General features: G+C 29.9%; 1 protein-coding gene and 1 long non-coding RNA gene across 2 annotated transcripts in view; one reads left to right on the forward strand and one right to left on the reverse strand.

The window, feature by feature from the left end:
- LOC146992977 (uncharacterized) overlaps positions 1-24,684 on the reverse strand; it is a 47,825-nt gene that overhangs the window by 15,918 nt on the left and 7,223 nt on the right. The window lies entirely within an intron of this gene.
- Positions 21,655-24,684, forward strand: part of LOC118196273 (multidrug resistance-associated protein 1-like) — a 148,702-nt gene continuing 145,672 nt past the window's right edge. The window contains exon 1 of the mRNA XM_085809713.1: positions 21,655-21,696. The gene's annotated coding sequence lies outside the window, so the exon portion shown is untranslated. The remainder of the gene's footprint in view (positions 21,697-24,684) is intronic.

The following is a 24,684-nucleotide window of genomic DNA, read 5'->3' on the forward strand; positions in this document are numbered from 1 at the left end:
TGCAATATCTAGATTTCCTGTAATTATATGCTTATGTTGTTCATCCACACATGGTAGAAATCTCACTTCACTAAAATATCAAGTAGCAGAAATATCTTCTTCATGATGGTTGGTAATGTAACTACTCGTTTTTTTAATTGTATTTAAAGCAGACAATTATCTTATATTCTGTTGCTGGAAATTTTTGTTGAACTTGTTTCAAGATCTTATGCAGGTTAAGATAATCAAAACTTTCATGAAGAAATTTAATAGTGCATAAAATTTTTTTGTACTTCGACGAATAATAATGTGTTTCTCTCCCCTTTTTATATTCTAATTGTAACTTCCCAATGTATAGCAGCAAATATAATATTGTATGTAACTGTTACTTACTTCATTATCACAGTGTGTTAGCACTGCTTCTGTTAAGTTCTGCACTGTACATTTGATTGGTTTTTCTGCTTACTTCTGTTATGTTACTTGTTTCGGGCATTATAGTTCAAAATATTTTCTTGTTCTACATTTTATTTTGCTTCTATGTACATTCATTGTTACTTGTTAAGGTATATTTTAAAATAGTATTATATTTCGACATGTACACACATACTGTGTAATACTAGTTGTTGGACACACCCATAGGCAACTTTTATGCCTACCTGATCTGCGATTTTGGCTTTTTTCTTTTGGGTTTTGTCTTTTGGAGAATCCATCAGTGGTGAGGCATATCATCTGTACGCTCAAATGCTAAGTTGCCTTGCCTGTGCATAAACAGTGTGATCTCTCTCGGGATTCAAAATTAGGGCGAAAGCTTACAGTTAGCTAGGTACAGCAATACGTCAATCACCTATGGTACTACAGAGGTGCTGGCCTAACTTATATCTGCGCGCAGCCGCCTAGACGTAACAGCCGTTAACGACGCTAATTGCCTTGCCAAAAGATAAGTGTATAGTGTATATGTAGCAAGGAAGCACTGAAAATACACTAAAGCACTGAAAATACACCGAAGCACTAAAAATACACTGAATACACTGAAGCACTGAAATTTCCTTGAGAGGTTGGTGCTAGGGGAAGAGGTGTTAGAGACCACTGGACCTCCCTCTGGAGGTTGTTCTCACTCGGAATTCCAATTGGGATGGAAGGTTAGCAGTTAACAAGGCTCAGCGATACCTAGCACACCTATATGGATGCAACAGGTGCTGTCGGTATTGCTTCAACCTGTACCTATACTTCTAGTTTGGTTTGTGTGATCGCAGCCTATCCTCGAGAGCTATCTGCCTAAGGGAAGAGATGGCTTGGTGGAGGTCTTTCTAGGAAACTGCCTCGTATACACGTTACAACATGGGGTAAACTCCGGAAACACCCATGTAACCTGCCTGTTCACGACATGTACTTCTGAGAGCACTAGTTTATTATTATGTATTAAAGTACATTGTAATAATTCAGAAGTCAAACAACAAAAATCAGCGTTAATTTTCAAAATTTTCACCGGACTAGTTTCGATGGTTTTACCGAATCACCATCCTCAGCTGCAAAACCGCAAATGAGCAAGATAGGAAATAATGATTAGATAAGATAAGAAAGCCTGGACAAGAATAAGCAAGTGGCGTCATCTGTTGGTGAAAACAGAACTAAAACATAATTTCTCTAAAAGCCGAAGGCAAATTTGGATTGGAATTAGGATCGTTAACTAGAACAGAAAGATTTTTATGAATGTGAAATGCCTCTAGAAAATCCAGTTCTCCAATGGAAGATGTTTTTTGAATAATTTTGGCAGCAGAAAATTTCTAACGATCCTAATTCCAATCCATCTTTGCCTTTGGCCTTTAAAGAAATTATGTTTTTGTTCTGGTTTCACCAACAGATGGCGCCCCTTGCTTATTCTTGTCCAGGCTTTCTTATCTTATCTAATCATTATTTACTATCTTGCTCATTTGCGGTTTTGCAGCTGAGGATGGTGGTTCGGTAAAACCATCGAAACTAGTCCTGTAAAAATTTTGAAAATTAACGCTGATTTTTGTTGTTTGACTTCTGAATTAGTACTTATTCGGCGTGTTAGTGTGTCTTAATTACATTGTAATAATTTTGATGTAGAGTTGCTATCATCAGTATTAATATATAGCTTGAATTTACATAGAATTTTAAAACTCGAGTTAATTTACTGCTGAAGACTTGTAATAATACTCTAGTGGGATAATAACACTATTATCATAATTAAAAACAATTATATGACATAATTAAAAACAAAATTATATGACAACTATATAATGACAGGAAACAATATTTCGAGTATTAAATTAATTCTGAAAAAGAATTGTGTTTATAATAAATAGTATGTATTATGCATGACACATGTAATTTTTATATATGTATTATGTCATATGTGCTGTTTATATATGTATTATCCGTCACATATACTATTTATGTCGCAATAAGCTTTCTTGTTATTTCATCAATGTATAAAACTGTAGCACTTTGTGCAAAGATGTACAAAATTATGCTATCTTAAAAATTATGCAAATTGTGTAACCTGCTATTATGCTTAAACAAAGGCCAGGCACTTTTGTCGGCAAGGCCGTTGCCTGTGGTCGACAGATAGTAAATTTTACCATTCATTTAGCAGATTTCGTTTGATATGTCGCAGGTCGGAAAATGCCTTCTGAATGGGGTACTATTAATATCACTGCTAGTGGTTGTTCAGTGACGAGTTTTAGGTGCAGAAGTTTCAGCGGTTACCCAACAACTTTCCCCTCTCTATCGCGTTATGATTGCATTTCCCGACCTTGTATTAATCTCTGATCCTGATTTACCTCTGAAGAATTTACTTCACTCAGAAGTTCGGACACGCGGTAGTGAAACACCTTGTACATATAAAGGTAATTTAAATATGTCAAATCACATTATATGAAGCTAGATTATTGATATCAAATCATGCCACATAAAATAATGTCAAATAGAACTCGAAAATTGCTCTTAAAGAATATTTTTGCAAAAATTTTCAAAAAAAAAAAAAAAAAAAAAAAAAGATCGTTTGTTTACCTTTGAATAAATCTAAAGAATTTCAATTAGTTCTCCATTTGAAATGAATAATTATCAATTTAGGGATAATTTTTAATGAAACTAGTAGGAACGAAGGCTTTTTTGTATTTAAATGTCTATCTTCTATTCAGTTTTTATCCTTACATTTTTAATTTAATAATATTTTAAATTTAATATCTTTTTAATTAAAAAAAATTAATGTTTTTAGGAATTGTAGAGGAAAACGTTTATGAGTCTTTGACTACAACATTAAGGAATTCTAAGGAAATTAATTCCGAAAATGTAAATGCATCTGCTTCATGTTTTCTTGACTTCTGTAGTTTAACTGAGAGTAAGTTCTTTTATCATAATATAAACTTCAACTTTTAGATTTAGATGTTTCTTAATATTAAAGCATTTGCCTACTTCATACTATTTTCGTAGACGAGTACACCAGAGGTATGTTGATCGAAAACAGCAGGTTATTCCCTGCGTCGAATCGCAGCGGACAGGCGCCTACCTGCATCTACGGTGGACCGGCTGTAGCGAAAAGAGTTGGAAGAAGGGAATATACTACTATGTTTTAAGAGTGGCGGTTCTGGCAGAGTTACTTCAGTACGCATAGACTGACGCATGCTGGGGGGTCACTCCGCATTCCACTTCCATCGACATTTCGCGTCAGGTGCTAAACACCCTTGATCCTCCTATATCGACCAGGACCATTGTTCGTCGACTGGATACCCGTGGCATATTTCACAAGTGCACATCAGCGTAGCCACTGAGGGAGGGGTTTCGAAAATGGACCAATGAGCTCCTATTGCTCTTATGATGCTAAATCTTTGTACATGTGAGCGTATGTTGTTTACGTTTTAATTTGCATTTGTTTCGCAGTTAAATTAAATTTCGCAGTTAATTTCGCAATTAATGAAAGCAAATCTGTCTCGGGCTGTGTGATCGATATATGGACTTTTAGATAAAATCCGGAGTGTCAGCGATACTAGTGTATAGGCAGTTCTACAGTTTCGGTATGATCTCCTCCTCTGGCGTCTCTACACACGATGCTGGCTATATCCCGCCAGCGGTGGTCCTACAAATTACTGACCCTACTGTATAGTCGCTCTTTTTATAAGTGTATCATTGCTGCAATAAATATCCCTTATTGTTCACTGCAGTGTCTCTCCTTTTTTGCCGATGTTAGCAGCGTATATCCTAAACACTGGGGCACGTTTTTTGAACATCTTAAATATTTTTTTTATCAAAATGCACCAAATAACCTATATTTTTATAGAAACATGTTTTTCTAGAGTTTAGGACATATGTTGTATTTTTAAATAATTTTTTAAGAAGTCCAAAATTTGAGACCAAATTTTCTTTAATTTTTAATAAAAAAGTGTATAAAAGCCTTAAAAAAGAACAAAAAGGTCTAAAAATAGTAATAAAAGCAAGTGTATTTACATTTTTTCTAAACATTCTAATTGGAAAAAAAATCAAATGAGACCAAAAAAATTAAGAAAAACAGAGTTGATAGTCATCAACCCTGGTCTTTATTAAAATCTAGGCGGCCTTAAAGTTCCTGGAATTTTATTATTATACAGAAAATATAAGAAATAAAACAAAATATAGGTGGGGAAATGATTCCCCTCTGAAAATGTATTATTATATATCAAAAGTTAAAGTGTAAAAAAAATAACTTATTCTAATTCTTTTAATTTATATACGTATTGTCCATTTTTCCTTCCTCTATACTGGAATACATAGTTTCCATTATTAATTTCATTTATAGCTTTATCAGAAAGTTCTCCATGATTTTAGCAAGAAAATGTTCTTTGGTTCATTTATTCATGTCTAATTTAACAATGACAGAATCTCCACATTTTTTTTTTTTTTTTTTAATTTTTCTCAATGAGATCAGAACATAATTGTTCTTTTGGTTCATTATTCATGTCTAATTTAACAATGACAGAATCTCCACATTTTTTTTTTTTTTTAAATTTTTCTCAATGAGATCAGAACATAATTTCCAGGATTTAAATCTTTTAATTTTAGTGTTTTGGGATAAGCTTTGAGTCTATTGAATTCTTCCATCTCTTTATTTAGAATATTTTTTTTAATGTTTTGCTCTGTGACTCAATAATAATTTTTATTAAGAGTTGCACATATATGTGCCAATAATGAAATAAGAATTCTCTCAAAATGCCTTTGAATAAAATTTTCAGATAATTGTTTATATAATTCAGGATTAAACCAATGAACTTTATCTTCATGTTCATGTAAAACGTTTTCACTCATTTCTTGATATTTCATCCCAATCGACATCTTCGATTGTATTTTCCGATAATTTTTTATGTTTAGAAATTGGTTTCATATTTAATTTTTTTAAATTTTGTAAAATAAAATTATTACTTAAATTTTGATATTCTGATATATTGTCTCAATCGACTACACCTTTCAATTGTTCAATAGTATTTTTCGATAATATTTGATATCTGGAAACTGATTTCATATTTAATTTTTTAAAATTTTGTAAAATAAAATTATTATTTATAGTTTGATATTCTGATATGTTATCCCAATTTATTTTATCTTTATATTCATTGATGAATTTTGAGATATTTCATGAAATCTAGATATAATATCCCATTTGATTTTCATTCGTGATCATAAATGGCTCAGATAATTTCTGATAAGCTGATATATTAATTCAGTGTAATCTATATTTGCTGATTAGCGATTCAGATAATTCTTGATATCTAGATATCAATTTTCAATCGAGAACATTTTCAAGACTTCTAATTAATTTTTGTGTTTTAGAAAATTTGCCCCAGTTAACATCCACTTATAGGGGATGAAAATTCTTTAGATTTATGAATATATTTATATCCATTTAATTGGGTTTGCTTTACATATTTTTCAACAGGGAAATATTTTAAAGTATTTATGAAATCTTGCTCTCGTAGATAAACTTTTTCTTCAGTAATTGATTTAGCTTTCAGTAAATTTAATAGCTGTTTATAAAAATTATAACATTGTTTGTATTCTACTTTTCTTTCGAAAATAATGAAATTTTTCTCAGACTTCAACAGTTAATTCACCTAAACTTAAAGCGGCAAGAGGTATAAAAGCAAATGCCGATAAACCTGAGGCATTCAGTATAAATTTACTGACTATTAAGGTAATGCTTATCTTATGGTATAAATTATAACTTTTTTCTAAAAATATATTCTTTTTTCTCTAAATATTCTTCTATATTTATATAGGGTTAAAATTCCTTCGATATCTCATTTTAGAATTTTTTAAATCGAGCATGAAGAAACTATCTGGAAATATATATTTTTTTAGTTCTTTTTTTGATATATGACTGTCTGGAAATATATATATTTTTAGTTCTTTTTTTGATATATGACTGTCTGGAAATATATATATTTTTAGTTCTTTTTTTGATATATGACCGTCAGTATCTCATTATTTGTTGAATTTTTTTAGATTATGTATTAAAATATAAAATAATTACAATTTTTTCTAATAGTGATAGGAGATAGATAAAAGTTGTGTGATATATAAATAATAAAAGCGTTTTTATTTCTTCCTCTAATAAACATATCTTCAATATCTTTTTGATTTTTTTCTGTTACACAATCATCATATACAATAAGATTTTTAAGTGAAGGATCTAAATCATCAGATTTTACAAATTCATTTAAATTTCAAGAAAATAATACTTCTTCTTTTTTATATTTGTCATACAAATCTAATATTTCCTTTTTATTTAATTTCTTAGATTTAATAATTTTAAGAATATCATCTCTTTCAATATCTTCGAGGAAAGTATATATTTCTTGTAATTTAGAATATTTGGGTTCTTTAGTATGTTTTGCACATAAATATAATGCATCAAAATTTATTCTTAAACCATTCTGTTCTTCAAAACCATTAAGAAGATTTAATAATAAATTTGTTTTACTACAACCAGATGAACCTTCTAGGAATAATCTGAAAGGATGGGTAGGTAATAATGGATGTTGATTAGCATCAGGTTATTCTTCTGGTTCAGTATAATCTTTAGTTTTTATCATTTATTTATTCACAAAATTTCTATTTTTAGAAAGATATTTTTAAATTCAGTATTAATTACACTATCCATATGTATTCCTAATTTATGATCTTTTTTTCCTTTTAAAACAGTTGAACAAACTATAAGAAAACCAGAATCGACCTCTATTCATAGATTCATTCTATACATTCTTTAGACTGCCTTTTTATCAAATTTTAATGTTTCAAGTATTACCTGTAATATTTCAAAATTAATAGCTTCTATAAGCAAAGTGATTACCATGGTCATATCCATTTTAAGTTTTAAATTTTCATTAAAATAATAACTTTTAACCTTTTTAAATATTACATCACGAAGGTTATCTAATTTATTTTCAGATAAAACAAAGATAACTTTATCTACATATTTTTAATTTGCAGCAGCCATTTCATTAATTGAATTAGCTACATTTGTTATAATTTTATTATTTGCATCGTATTTCTCTTTTGACATTAATGTTATTGCATTACTTTCTAAATATCTTTTATTAACTGCATTTTTTTCATCTAAAGGATCTTTAAGATTACATATTCTTTTATCTTTAGCATCAAATACATGACTAGCATTAAATACATTTTTAGCATCAAATACACGAATACATGAATAATCTTTAGCATCAAATACATGACTAGCATCAAATACATCTTTAGCATCAAATACATGAATACATGAGTAATCTTTAGCATCAAATACATGAATAATGTTTAGCATCAAATACATGAATGTAAATAATTAACCATTTTTTTCCTAAGACTTTTATATAATGATTGTATTTTCTCTGATGTTTAATTAACAAAATTTAAAAAGCTGTCATCAATATTATATTTATTTAAATCAACGATTTCCCTTAAATTAGCCAATGCACTCAAAACACATATTTTTGTACTAACATCCTGATCATCTGTAGGATTTTTACAATTTTTCAAATTTTTATTTTCCATACCATAATTTCCATAATCAGTTAATTTAAAACCTTCTCCAGGTGGACCTGGTGGACCATTTTTTATTTCATCATCAAAAAGGTGGATAATCAGCAATAATATATTAGGACTAAGAATTTAATGTTAAACTATCAAATAATATAATTTTTTCTTTCATATTTAATCGGATTCGCTTTTTTCTTCAACAATAAAATAAAATATGCCGCCCAGTCGGTATAGTGGTCAGGGAAGCTGACTGCGATGCCGAAGGGCCTGGGTTCGAATCCCGGAAAAGGCATGATTGTAGCTGTCTGTCCCTTCATAGAAAAGGCGATGGTGGCCCACCTATTAGGTGCCTCCATAGTAAAAGAGACCACCACATCTGGCCTTGTATAGATTAATGGACTGGGTTACATTTGTGATTGTTTACAATCTGCCATTGGGAAAAAAATTTAAATAAAATATATAGTTTTTTGCAGTTCCGTGTTTTAATGTATAATGAAAGTTTAATGTTAAATTTCCCACAAATGTGTAATTTTCATGATGTGACAGATCAAAAGGAATAATGGGATATAATTTACCATATCATAAGTAATCTATCATACATCCTGTTTCTTTGTTTCTATTCTTTGTAATTTCTAGAAAAGTCGTACTACCTGAAAAATCCATATTTTTCAGGTGGTACGACTTTTTCATTTATTATAACCCAGAACTCTTCCATATCTAAATAATCAAATATCATATTATTTCTTTTATAATTTTCATTACTGTCTAAATATTGTGGAATAACAAATAATGTTTAACAAATAGTGTAACTTCATTTGATGTGGTGTTTATAGAATATGATCCAAGTTGAGCATTTTCAATTACATTTGATTTATGAATGACATATTGATTCTAATGAATATCTACAGGTTTATTAGCTAATAGTAATTCTCTATATAATATGTCTGCTTTGTTTTTCAACTTAACATGAACTAAAATAAGAGAAAATTCTTCAATTTCTATCTTATAGTCAGGATTTGCAACATTCGTATATATCATATTTTCATTAGTTTTTTTCTCTTTCAAATTCTATTTTTATTTGAAAACCTGTTATTACTTTCCTGAAATATTTTAAAAAGTCAAAAATTTGATCTAAACGTAACCACATTGTAACAGATTGACTATTTTTTTGTCATTTTCCATTTTTATCAAATCCTTTATAGTAAAATAATCACTAGTATCTTCAATGACTTACCACCTATTGTCAGTTTTTTTACTAGTGAATAAACCTAATCCACAGTTTGCTGTAACATTATCGTTACCTATAGAATTGCCATTATTTTTAAAATTTTTCCATTTTATTTGAATATAAGACTCTGAAAGTAAAATTCTTGCTTCATTATTTTGGATAAAAATTTCATATTTACTAACCTTATCTACATTTTTTCTTTCTAATTCCATCAATTCTTTACTCTCTATATTATCATCGTAATGATAAAAGTTATTTGTTAAGTCATGTTAGTTTTCCATTTATTAAGGATAAAACTTAAGTAGTTTTTTTTAAACCCTGATCATTTTGTTTTAGAGAGTATTTTATTCAATTTATTGCGTATATCATCCGATTTATTATCATTACAATTACAAATTTTATTAAAGGTATTTTTTCCTTCTTCTGTATAATCTATATTCTTTCATTTATTTAGAGTGATAAGATCTTGTTTCTTTATTCAGCTGTTAAATTCATCAAGATATACTAGCCATTTTACTAAATATTTATTTCCTTTCTTTTTTAATATTTTTTCAATTCTGTATACATCATTTTTTTCATTATATTTTACCATTTCATTTTCATAAAATATTCCTTCAATTTTTCCACCATTTAAGTCTTTATCCTATAACTGTATACATATGGAGATATTTTTGGTTTTAGAATATCTAATATAATAAAAATCTCTTCTGTAAAGGTTGGACCTTCAGAAAAAAGCGTTTTAAATTTCTATATTCTGACATGATCTCCTATTTTATATTTAGGCCTTTTAGGGGCTTTGGCTAAAGGATCCATATATATAAATTGTAATAAACTTTTATTTCGTTTTCAGTCTTATTAACTTCGACAGGAGTCATTTTTATGGATCTATGATATGAATTGTTATAATTTTTGAGTAATTTGGGTATATTTGTTGGTGTTATTTGAGTACAAATATTTTATAATTTTTCCCCCGATAGTTTTGTTAAAACTCTCTGCTATAGCAGACTTGATTTCTTTATTTTTAGTTGTAAACCGTTTTATATTATAATCTTTAAATAGCTTTGGAGTGGCTTTTCCTGTAAATTCAGTCATTGCTTTTACAACACTTAAATGTTTTACTGAAAGTGAAGTAAATATGTATAAAAATTTGTGTATGAAAGATTTATATAAAAAAACATTAAAGATCGGAAACATGATAAAAGATTCAGGATATGAACTTGTTGTGATATTGGAATGTGATTGTGAAAACTATAAAGAAATTAAAAATATATCAAAAATGAATGGAAAAGAGATTTTATAGGACCTTAAAATCCCAGAGATGCCTTTACAGGATGTAGATGCGAATTTACCAAATTAAAATATAAATGAAAAATCCTGAAAAAGTAGATATATTGATGTTTGTTCACTTTATCTAACAGTTAATTACTTTGACTGCTATCCAATTGGACATCCACACAAAATTTACAATCCTGAAAAATTTAACAATAATTGGTACGGTTTGATTAAATGTAAGGCACTAGCCCCTAGAAAATTATATCTTCCAGTACTACCATTCAAAGGAGATAAATTGTTATTTTCATTATGTAAAACATGTTCAAAAACTATTCAATGTAAACATTTTAAAACTATTGTAGAAAAGAGAAAATGTAAAGAATGTTATGAACTCAGAAATAAAGAATGTCAGCATACTAATGATGAAAGAAGTTTCATTGGCATTTGGACAACAGAAAAAGTTAAATTAGCTGTTGAAAAAGAATATAACATTTTAGATATATATGAAGTTTGGCATTTAAATAAAACAAAGAATTTATTCAAAAAATATGTTAAAATGTTTTTGAAAATTAAATTAGAAACAGATGATAAATGGTCTACACTATTTAGAAGTAAAAAAGAATATAAAAGAGTTATTAAAGAAAAATTAGATATAGATATAGAAAAGATAGAAGAAAATCCAGGTATGAGGTGTATAGCTAAAATTTGTTTAAATTCAGTATGGGGTAAATTTGGCCAAAGAAAAAATATGAAGCAAACTAAATATGTTATGGAATTAACTAAATATGTTATGGAATTGGAAAAATTTTATGAAATCATATTAGATGATAGAATTAAAGTTTTAAGTATGATATTTATGAATGATGATTGTATAGAAATGAATTATAAGATGAAAGATGAATATAAAAAGATAACTTTAATACAAACATGTATATAGCTATTTTTACTACCAGTTCTGCTAGAATAAGACTCTACAAACTGTTAAACACATTACAAGATAAAGTACTCTATTATGATACAGATTCTATAATTTATATTGATGATAGTACCAATCTACTAAAAACAGGTTGTGTGTTGGGCGATTGGACAGATGAACTAGGGAAGCGATGAATTATTTATAAAATCATGGATATCAGGTGCTTCTAAAGATTATAACTATATTTTAAATAATACTAAAGAATTAAGAAAGGTGAATGGCTTTAAAATTAGTCATAAAAGTGAAACTAAGCGCAATTTTGATGAAAGAAATAAGATAATAATAGGAAAAACTAATTACATAGATGTAGAAATTAATCAATTTCAAATTCTAAAAGATAGAAATATAAAAATAAATAAAATGAATAAAACATATACATTGCGTTTTGATAAAAGAAGAATTTTGGATAATTATGATATTGTACCCTTTGGATATTAATGATGTTTTTTGGATATTAAATGGATTCTGTGAAATCAGATGAAAATATTCTTCATGATTTAATAGATACTGTCAATAATTCACTTAAAATATAATATTGAATTATAAAAAATGTAGAAGTGTCATAATGAGATAAAAAATGTTTTTGCTAATAAATGGAAAAAATACATAGTCAATCAAAACAAACATATAATATTTGAAACCCTGTGAAATCAAATAATATAGAATATCTTCATAATTTAACAGATACTGTCAATAATTTACTTCAAAAATATAATATTAGATATTTAATTACAAAAGAAAAATGTAAATTACATGCATGTGATTATGACATACACTATAAAATTTTTATTTTAATATTAATTATTCCATTTCATTTATAAATGATTTTGGAAAAAAATTAAGGGCTATAATGGTTGAAATTTTATGTATTATGCAGATAATAATCATATAATATCTTTATTCATAATATATAATACTATCAAAACTAAAATATCATTTTATTATATATAAAATGATAAATATAAACTGATAAATGATATTTTATTATATATATAATAAAATGATAAATTAGCATTAATAATCTGGCATCGGAAAAGAGACACATGTCAATAGTATATAATAAGCCTTTTGCTGAAATTTTATATTTTAAATAAATAATAATACATTTCCCACTTCGATTTTCTTAAAATCTAGGGGCCCCAAGGTCCGTGGAAAAAAGTTTCAATGTCGAGACGACACTTTTTCTTAATTAAACTTTTAGGTAATGATCATTCACCTCTGAAATAATTAAACAAGAATTTTATACTTTAAGTTACTCAATATTTCAACATTTCCCCACCTGGATTTTATTTTATTTCTTATATTTTATGTATAATAATAAAATTCCAGAAACTCTAAGGCCCCTCTAGATTTTAATAAAGACCAGGGTTGATGGTCATCAACCCTGTTTTTCTTAAATTTTTAATACTTTTTGGTCTTATTTGATTCTTTCCTTCAATTAGAGGGTTTGGAAAAAATATAAAAACGCTTGCTTTTTTTACTATTTTATACCTTTTTGTGCTTTTTTTAAGTCTTTTATAGGCTTTTTTTTATTAAAATTAAAGAAAATATGGTCTCAAATTTTGGATTAAGATAAAAAAAATGATAAAAATGCAACGTATGATTAAACTCTGGAAAAACACTATGTTTCTATGAAAATATAGGTTATTTGATGCATTTTAATAAAAAAATATTAAAGATGTCCAAAAAACATATGTCACAGAGTTTAGGACATCTGCTGTTGATGTTCATCACTTTCTGCGCATGCGTTCGTGGTGTTGCATTTTACACTCTCACGTAGTTTATATAGATATGCTAAACCTTGGTTAAATTTTGCTCTCAGAGGCTCACCTTCAGTGTATGAAAATCTCATTTCCTTTTAACCCTTTTCAGGAATATTTTCTTTGTGACACGAGCCGCAACGATCTCTTCCATTTTCTTTTCTTTTTACGGCTTTCAAGTTTCTCTCCTCATTTGTAGTTTTCCTTTCAGAAGTTGCTCCACCAGCAGCCGAAAGGTAAAGTCGTTGAACTCTGGTAGTTCGGTCTGAGGTTCAAATCCCGCGAATGGGCTGGCTGCATGAGCGTTTTCGTGGTTTTCCTCATATATAACGTGTACACGAGCCAGTTTCCTTTAGAAAGTACTCCATGAAGGCATCCCTTCCTTTAGGCAGATAGCCCTTGAGTGCTTTGTCATAATGAAATAAATCAAACCAAGTCAAACGTTTCAGAAGATGGGGTTCATCATGCGATGCAGTTAACACTCTTGTCTCCGACTTAGATCATTGTGAATGTGAACAGCGTCAAGAAAACCCAATTTACCAATTCCTGAATAATTTTTGAAGACCTTAAGTCAAAGTTATGGTTAAGTTTCCAGCTATGATTAGCTATCGAAGACGTATTAATTTGGCCTTTTCGGACATAAGATTAGTGTTCCTTGATACGAAACTTTAACGCTCTTTTAGTTTGGCTGATATATCTCAAACCACACTGACACGATATGCTATAAATTACCCAAGAACGGAAGTCAGAAATGGAAGTTTTAAGAATAGAACCATAGATTTTTATTGATAGGCGAGAAAATGACTTAAAAATTGAAGGAAAATCCGTGCAATTTTATAACTGACAGATGGATGAAATGGAAGCACGACAAGGTTATTAACGTTATTTCTAAAAGCGGAATGTCTCCTTTGATGGTAAGCTGAAAAGTTTTGTAAAGGCTTTATCAATGACCAAGGGGGTGTTTGCCGTACGTGGATACATATCATATGGAACCTTTGTCATCGGAAAGGAAGGTTTTGGAGGCTGAGGGATGAGGCATCGTCTCCAACGCACAGCATTGGCCTCTGTTTCAACTTAACGGAATACACTTATTTGTCCTCACGTGTATCAATCGACTGATCTCCCAGCCTCAGTGACAGCGGTTTGAGGTTAAGTGTTATACTGTTCCCGTATTCAAGAAAGCCGTTCATAGGAGCACTTTGTGATTGTTATAGATTGAGATGTTCCTAACACAGGAATCTATGTTCCCTTGCAGGGGTCCATGATGAATGAGGCGCAATGTAAAAAAATCTGTAAGGTTACTAAGAAAACTCATGGAAACTGGGATGCCATGGACTATTTGAGTAATTAATAACAGGGACATTCTGAATAACTTTACAGGGATTATATCTGTAGAGGTTACAGAACTTTGACATGTAATGTTACAGGAAGTAACTGTGTAAGCAAATCATAGTCTTCGTACGTGTATTACTAAAAGATGTATCTGTAACGGTTGCATATGTTTAATCTGTAATGTTACAGGAAATAATTGTGTGAAGATAACATAGTTTTCGTATGCAGAGTGACGAAGGATGCATCTGTAAAAGTTGCAGATGCTTGATTTGTAATGCTGCAGGAAATAATTGAGTCAGCATAACATAGTTTTCGTATGTGGAGTACACAGAAGTTTTATCTGTAATGTTACACGAAATAATAGTGTAAGCAAAACGTATTTTTCGATGTGGATTAGAAAAAGTTGTATTTGTAGATTACTGACATTATGCTTATAAGATTACAGCAAGTGATTATGCAAGCAGAACATATATTTTGAATTTGAAATATCAGAAGATATATGTATATGTAAAAGTTTCAGATATTTTGCTCAAGGCTATTTAAGGTTCTTTCAAGTAATTACACATGTAGAATATATTATTCTTATGTGAAATACACAAATGTTACACATACTTTAATTTATTAAAAATAGCTATGCATGTATAAGATGTCTGTTGCATGTGAAATGTCTACAGATGTTTTGAATGTATAATGTAATTCTATTGATTGTAATGAAATACGTTGCATTATATTTTTGAGTAAAGGAAAAGTGGGCAATTTTAGCTATTATTCAGTTGTGTTAAGAAATAATTACATTAAATATTCTAAATGAAATAACACGTTTTCTTTCAAAATATTCCCAATATTATGTTACAAAAAGTTCAAACTGGATATGCTTCTTTTACATCTACCTAATTTTCCTTTATTGAATTTTAAATTACAAGACATCTGAAAATGATATGTGCATCGTGGAAAATGAGGATAAAAACGGTATACCATACGTAATGCTTTTGTGGCAATAATGAGTATTGTTCTAGAATCCTCTTCCCAAACAATGTAATCTAAGTTGAGAGAGCACTTACATTTGATTACAGTAAAAGATATTTTAATGAAATTATGTTTCAATCAGTAATTCAAAATAAATTTTGCCTGAATTAAAAATAAATAAAGAAAAGATATTACAACAAGATTAAAATTGAATTCAACAATGAACCTAATTCAGTTATCACAAGATGCTCAAAATTTGTTATTTCTATGCTTAATCATTCATTTAATTCATAAAATTTAATTCTTTTATGCGTAAATGTTTGTTAATCCCTTAACTGAAACAATACATGAGAGCTGTACAGGTGTTTTACCCGATTTTAAATAATTACATTTTTTTGTATTAATAAATTATACTCTTTCCTTAAAATTATTTTAAAGCTTGATATCATGCCTTTTTGCTAAATTCGAAATTCGAATCATAAGTTTAATTTTTCCAGCTGTTATTCCAATAAAACATTTACTGCTCGCCAACAGTCAAACAGTGAGCTGAACACTTGCATTTGGATCTAGATTCCAATTCCAGGGTATGGGCTTGCCTGCATAAGAATCCCCCCCCCCAATCACTTCATGTGTAGCATGAATACAAGCAATTCTTTTCCATGAGCAGGCGCTGTGTCATTTCTAATGCTCTGCCATAATTTAAATGATCCGTCAAAACATTTTAAAATAGGTATATGCAACTTTAAAACTTTGTTCCAAATTACAACTGTAAAATTTATCAGAATCCTTTTATGCTGTGTTCTATAATACATCATGAAGGCAGAAATATCTTAAAATTTTAAGGAAAAAATATAAACTATTTTTACATGCCTAAATTAAAAAAGGCAGACCTTTATTAGGAATTTAAAATCTGAAGAATAGTGATTTAAGTCTAAATAACTGCACAGCAGTGAAAACTTTTTTTTTTTTTTTTTTTTTTTTTTTTAATAGGGAAAATTTTAACAATGGCACAGTGCTCGATTTGATAATAGTTTCCTACCCTACCACGAATTTACAAACATTATGAATCTAATTTTAGTACTACAACCAAAATGAATCAGATTTCCTTCCTTTTGGCAGGCTGAAGTCGAAAATAGAAAATTAGTGAAAAATTTCTATAAATAATTTTATTATTCTCAAAATTTTCTAATCTTTATTTATTAAACAATACAAAATAATATTCTTATTAATCATCACTGAAAATTTGCAGAAGCTTTTTAATCTTCACAATGATATTTACATTTTCATTGAACAAAATTAAATTTGTGAACAGATTTTATTCAATATAAAAATTGTACGAGATAACATTTGTTCACAAGAAATATGAATTTAGTATTCCTGACTTTATAGGTATATAATGAACCATTTCAGTGTAATACTCAACAATTATACATTTTATTCTGCAAGTATGTGCTACTGAAAAGAAAACTATCAGTTTTAAATTAATAACAGACTTGTAAAAACAAACAGTTCTTATAAAGGAAACATATCTAATAATTTTTAGATGTAAAAAGAAAGAAAAAGCATGAAATTAATATAAAAGTCAGTTTTTTACATAGAATGCCATAAAAAATCATTTTCATTTATAAGGTAAAACATTTGATACTGCAATCTTCACTGAAAGGGCACTGCAATCTGCACTTCCTAAGGTTGCAAATTTTCACAGAAAATTTGATGTATTATAAATTAAAGAAGTTTAAAACTATATCTCTTAGAATGAGGATTAAGTCTGAAATCTGTAATAAATAATATCGATTAGATATGGTGTTAAAAATAAAATAAATATATGAATAAAGAAGTACTTTAATTGCTGTCAGATCACTATTTGTTGAATAGGTCCAGTTACAAATTGAAAAATAAAGATACAAAAATATTACGAAATATTTGATAACTGGCTGTCTGTTAAGTCGTGCGAAACGAATTAGAGATGGTATGTCTCGTGCAAGGACAAGCATTTGCTAGGTCGTGGAGATGGTAAATACCTGGTAAAATGTAACGTAAGACCTAAAAATTTGGAAAGGTGTTGCTGTAAACATATCTAACGTCAAAACATGGTCAACGTATAAAAACATTTAAAACGTAAATAACGTTTAAAAATATGTTTAAAATGGATAATTTAAATGATGACAAAGCACACGCAGACTATCTGCCTAAAGGAAAGGAGCCTTCTTGAAGGGCTTTTTAACGAAACTGGCTCATATTCACCATAAACATGGAGAAAACCTCAAAACCCCTATGCTGCCAGCTCATTTCCCGAGATTTGAATCAAACTAGCAGTGTTCAACGCTTTTGTCGCTCGGCCGCTGGATAGGGGCTACGTCAGATTAAGCTGTAGAGTCATTAGGTTTTTTTTTTTTTTTTTTTGAAGCACGAAGTGCAGTGCTCTCACCAGTACTCGAACCCTGAACCTCTCTTATACGCCTCGAATATGCTTCCAATTAAATATCGATGGTATGCAGAAAAGAGGGAGAAAATACTTTATAAAGCTAATTCGAAGAACGAAAATCAGTAACGAGAATGGCAATAATATTGTGTAAAATTGGTAGTAATGGTACATGTCGAAGGATTTGTTTGTAACTTCTTGGCTGATGTAATAAGAAAATTTTCAGGATTGCATAGGCATTTGAGCATGTTAACGACAATTGTTTTGGCTAAGTTTCGTTCTTTTCGAAAAGATCTTGAATATATCTATAAAATAATAATAATATTTGAACATTAGTTTAGCTGTTTCTTTTTGTCCTTTTATTTAGTCTACTTTGCAATAGTTTCAATAAAGTGTGCAAAAATTACATAAAACTCTCATATTTGGCAGTGATAAAAATAGAGTCCATCCGAGGGCACAAGAGAAGGAGTCCTTTGGTGCAAGATATTCAGAAAATTCTTCTAAGTATCCCACCAGATGACAGACCTATCCTGATCTTGGTTCAAGCTCATGTGGGTATTACTGGCAACGAAGCGGCGGACGTGCTTGCGAAATCTGCAGCCAATGACTCCAGTAGATTGGAAAACTCAGTAAGTGTTCCGCAGTCCTATTTTAAAAATATCACGCTCAATGGCCTTTTACAAGAATGGCAGAAAAGATTTGAAAGGGAAAGCACAGGTTTCCTACAAGTTCTTTCCGAAAGTTACATGCTCAGTTAATACATACAGCGGAGCACAAACTCAATTCTACACTGGCCATGGTCTCTTCCCATATTATCTTAAGAGATTCGGCAAACGAGCATCAGACTTGTGTGAATGTGGTGCGGCAGGTGATGCAGATCACTTCCTCTTCAACTGTCCACAAACCAATAAACGGCATTTAAAAATGCCAAGCAGTGAATACTGGCTGCAATGGGCGGAGAATACTTGCGGCAACAAGCAGACGAAAACTAAAATAGAGGAGGTAATCAGGCTATGCTCAGCAAGGTACTATGAAATTCTCCCCCTCCCTTGAGAATTTTATCTTCGCGGCATAATTTTAATAGCAATTCAAAATACTACAACAACTGAAAATCAACACTAGAAAAATAGCTCACCCCGTAGAATAGTAACAGGACTGTAAGAGCAAAACTATTGTAATGTAAGCATATTACTATCCAGTTTGTATGTATTTGATAAAAAATAATATTGTAAAGCAGTTTAAATGATATTGAAAATACTGTCAATGTGTAAATGAATTACAATTTTACTTTGATTATCTCAGTAAAAGTATTGTAAATATGAATTCAGATAATGTTTAAATGTACATGTAGCTGTCATGATTTTATGTAACCATCATATGTAACTTGTACAAGACAATGTTTGTAATCAACATATCTATACTTATACACAGGCCTTGTATGCCCATGTAATATTTATATTTATATTTTTACACGGAGGAAATATTCCTTTCTGCCAGGATGACTAATAACACTGCAAGACTTTTACAACAAAGTCAGGTCAGTGGTTATGTCAGGCGGCGCTCAGTGATAAAAATATTCACACTTCCTCATACAAAATTTAAAAGATGTTTTCTTGAAGTTTCTCTTTCACATGTTTTAATTGTGATCATAATTCTGATAAACTTATGATCACTATTATGATATAAATTTATAAACTTCAGGCGATTTTAAATTTTAACTTTTCCTGGTGATTATTACTTTTCTTTTTAATTTATCTATTTCAAGATATCTTAAGTCTAGAAAAATAATCAGATCTGCGTCCCTTTCTACTTTTTGTCTATTTTTGGTAACAGTCACGTTAGCGTGACTTCCTCTTTCTTTTTGTATTTCTCTAAGTAATAGTTTTTCATAACTGTGAAATATGATCTTTCTTTTGCTCATTATTCTTTCTGCTTTCCAATTTGCAACTGTATAATGCAGTAATGCAATTAAGTTCATGGCTGTTTAAGAAATCCTTTCTCTGCGATCTCATAAATTAATTAACGTACGTTTGAGACACGAAGAAGATATCGTCACCATTCCCTTTTATTCTTTAGTCTCAGTTACCAAAGCTTTCGGTAACTCTATCCCCGTACCGTACGCTCTTACACATAAATATCATGAAAGGTTTAGAAACTAAGTAATTTGTTACATTTTCCATTTTAGTTAAATTAAAATCGATAATTATAAGAAAATATTAATATATTTATAATTGAACTTTTATAACTGCTTTTTGTTGAATGGTATGTAATTAATTTTAAATTAACTCTGATATCATTTATTAAACAAAAATTTTACTTAGCAATTTAAGACTTTATCGTGTTGTTAGGTAAGCAATTTGTGCCAGCATACATTTATAGCTTTAATTATCAGCTAATAGTTTATAAAATAATTATACTAATATCTCATGTTCTGATTTAATTTTTCAAGCAGACAAATAGCATAAAAACAAAACATTTTTTTTTTTTTTTGTTTCTGTAGAACAGTTCTCCCTTCAATTCAATAATTTTATTTAAAATCTAAGTCAATGTAATCCCTCCCCTAACTTTATGTTTTACAATGATGTGTTTTGCATACAGAATTTATTTGTTTGTTAAAAGTTTTCTGAATTTAATCTAAGTGTACTAAAGTAATCTAAGTGTTCTGAACTTATGATTTTTAACTTTTCACTCGAAAGTAATGCACGAGAGAGATAATGATAATCTTTCTTATGCATCATTTATCATCGTGCTTATGATTTTTAACTCTTCACTGGAAAGAGAATGATGCACTTACGAGAAATTCATGAGAAAGTAATTTTCTCTTGAAATTAAATTTGCGTTTGATTTTAACATCATTAACATTCCTAGATCGCTGAATTCTAAGAAATAAGGTGTATTTAATTATGGCAAAGCACACTAGGGCTATCTGCATAAGGGGAGAGATGCCTTCGTGGAGGACTTTCTAAGGGAAACTGGCTCGTATACACTTGGGGAAAACCACGAAAACACCCATGCAGCCAGCCCGTTCGTGGGATTCGAACCTCGGACCGAACTACCAGTGTTCAGCAACTTTACCGCTCGGCCGCTGGTGGGCTCTAAGAAATAAGGGATACATCTGTTTCGAGAGTACAAAACAACTGTGACTCCTTCTGTTCTTTAATTAGGTAATAAATTATTCATTAATATATAAAATTCGTAATTGGTAAATAAGAAATTATTTTCTTTAATCACATACATACATACATTGGTTTCTACTGACTTAGTGGACTTCTAGGGCTGTGTAAGTATCTCATTGTAGTATTGTAGTATATAAAGTGAAAGAAATCGATTCACTTAGTTCACCAGTTTAGGAATTTTCATACTTTATATATATATATAGTTTATTTCATCGTGTGTCCAGCTGCGGATATCATTTGGGGGAAAATATAAAACAAAATTAATATTCATTTCTAAGCAGAAAGAAGAGGCAGGGGAGAGAAAGAGAGTAATAACAGAGGCATTTTTTATTGCTGCGTCATTTTGAAAGGAAAGCGGCAGAATGAAAGTACTAGATGAAGTGAAGTAGCATAAAGGATAAATTCAGGAATTCTCTGTTCGAACTTTTTGTTTCTTGCGGAAGGATATTATTGCAAGTAAACTGGTTCGATGAAAGCAAAGTCACAACTCATTGTTGTTCCGTTATTTGTAACGCAGAGCTGTGAGTTTAAATGAGTGAAGCCAACCGCGATAGGTAGTGAATTCTTTTTGCCGATTTTTATTGTTAATTCAATGCTTATCATTTACTTACAGTCGTTTTTTTCTATCTTAAAATATTCTTTCTTACATTTTTATTTATGTTTTTGTAAACATGTAGTAAGTTTTGCTTATTTCTACTACTGATATATGTTAAATTAAGTATTTTGAAATAATAAATTTTATAATTATTATTACATTGATAATGGTTCATTTCATAATGATAATGAAATTTATTAAAGTATTAGATTTAATGTTAAGATTTATTATGCACTTGTATTAATCTTTTAATTGGCAAATGATGAAAACACACGCAAGCTTCTGAGTACTCATGTTAAATAAAGGGTTAAGATACCTTTATTTGCTTATTTATTTGCAAATCGCCTTTGCCTAAATTTTTATTAATTTTCACTTTGTCTTTTCCTAATATAACGGAGTTTTGAAATAAGAATGAAGAGATTTAAAACATCCAGAGAAAATGGGCCATACCTTTTGCATACTCGAAAAATCTTCCGGATATCCGGAATAGGATATCTTTTATCTGTAGGCACCATATGTATTTACTGTAATGCAAGTAAGAGAATTTTATTTTGGTTATCGAGTTTTATATGAAACAATTAAGCAGTTAAAAAAATCTCCCACCCCCATTTAACATGGTGCAAAACGATCCACTCCCTTTCAAGTGTACTATAATGAAGTTACTATTACTTGCCTAAAAACGCAACAAACATTCCCATTTCAAATATTTTGGGCCAAAATAAAACGCGAAAGTTATATTCTTATTGCTTTAAACACATGTTATGTATTAAAATAAATTGAACATCCACTGATGTTTAACTTGAATTGGTAAGGAAGATTAATGAACGATTTTAATGAAGATTAAAATAAGTAATTAGATGGACAATAACTTTAATTTTATTACGCTTAGATAATAAGGGTTACGAATATCTGAAATTCAGATGATCAGGGTTCTATTTTGGTTGTTTTGCAATTAAGTATTTTACCTGCACAAGGTAAGTTTTTGTGCTTTAATCCAGATTATATGAAAATTTCAAATATGTATTATTTGTTCATTCAGTAATTCATAAATCTGACACTGTTTTAGTATATACTGTGTTGTCTTATTATTTAACTGAATACGGTAAAGCACAGAAAGACTATTTGTCTAGAGGGAAGATTCCCTTCGTGGAGGTGAAATTGGCTCGTATTTATTACGTATGAATTGGTTAGTTGGTTAATATATTAGGGCAAAGCAACTGGGTGCTGTCTGCCTATAGAAACAGATGCCCTTTTTTTACAAAGTAACACCTTGGGTTTCACAACATTTGCAACTCGAAACTAAAAGGGAAGGGATTTAAAATTGAACTAGCCAAAAATTTCATTCAGAGATGATCAATTGTAAATATGCTGTAGCTTCAAGACTGATTAATCAGCATTTATTTCTGAGCATCTGTTCAACATGAATTGCTGTTCGCTATTCAAAATATTTTCTGAACTGGTAAAAATATCCTCATGCTTATTCAGTAGTTGCTTGATTCGAGTTCCTATGAGCATCTAATGAATTAAAAAACAATGCACTCATCAAGTGTAAATTTTGTCCAGCGGAGAAGCATATAGCCATTGACCTAGCAGCTGAAGAGAAAAGGGCTCCCAAATGTGCTTGGAATCTCAAATTAGATTTCACCTACATTTTACTTCTGACTATCAAGAATCTCAGTAGCTCGCGACAGAGTAAATTAGAGAATTTACTTTTGCAGAGCATGTAAGGTTATTTTATTTTGGTCATAACAGTTTGGCCTTATTTAACTTTCATATTTTACATACTCGTTTGGTCGAGAAAGCTTCTTGAAGGAAATATACAAACGGGAAGTGAAATTTAATGAAGCTTTACTTGCGATCAGTAGAAGCTCTGACTTGCTACAGCGATGTTCACGTCTTAGTGAATGTTGATCTTAAATAAGGACGTGCGGGTAATACGTAAGAGAAAATACTTTGTGCGAAAGCCACCGTTATGATTAGCTTTCGTCAAGTTGCCACTTTTAGCTAAGAATTTTATTTTTGCTTTGAAACCGCGCATTGATGTTTAGTCTGCAGATTCACAAATGTAATTATTTTAACATGTAGTTGAATCAAATTAAGTTTAAGTTTTTATTTACATACAGCAAAACGCACAAGGACTCTCTGCCTAAGGAAAAGGATACCTTGGCAGAGGACTTAGGGGAACTGAATGCGTATTCACAATAAACATGTGGAAAGACACGAAAAACATTCATGCAATTTACGTCCTTTCGCTTGGGTTCTAACGTGACATTCCTAAGAGGAAAAACATGAACTGAAAAACACGGCAGCGTTTTCTGAAAAATTAAATTAACTTTGCATTTAACTTTGTTGTAAAGGGGAAGTCCATTACATGAGCTGGATATCAACTTTTTGGCTGAAAACGTTACTTTCATATATCGCCAATCAATTAATATTTACTCTCAAAAAAAACAATTTAGAAATTATTTTTAGCTTTCAGGCTTTCTGAAGACATTTTAATTAGCTTTCTGGATAAATATACTTGAAAGAACAGTTAAGTAAACAACTAATAATTTACAGTAATTTAAGCGGTACTTACGGAAAATCCCGTCGACCACAAGAGACCGCGACAAACAAAAAAATATCCATTTACTAAATACAAGAAAAAAGTTCTATTCTTATTTTTCTTTCAAATTTATTGTATATATTTATATTTAATTTTTCATTAAAAATTTTCGTTATTTTTTATTAAGGAGATATACTATAAAAGCAATTATTTTCGCTAGGCGTTAATTTAATCGCCGGTAAGATTCCATAACTTTGGAAATATTCAACAGCATGCTCTTCTGTAGTAGGCAAGTCCCAAATTTTAATCATTTTTTTCCCCCGAAAATTCATGATACAGGGGAAAAAAGCAGTTTTTAGTCAAGAATAATAACTAACACGTGTAATCAAGGTTACACAAAAA

This window comes from Stegodyphus dumicola, chromosome X2 (assembly GCF_044657685.1).
Source record: "Stegodyphus dumicola isolate Sdum_Otavi_A_Nest chromosome X2, ASM4465768v1".
NCBI classification, from domain to species: Eukaryota; Metazoa; Arthropoda; class Arachnida; order Araneae; family Eresidae; genus Stegodyphus; species Stegodyphus dumicola.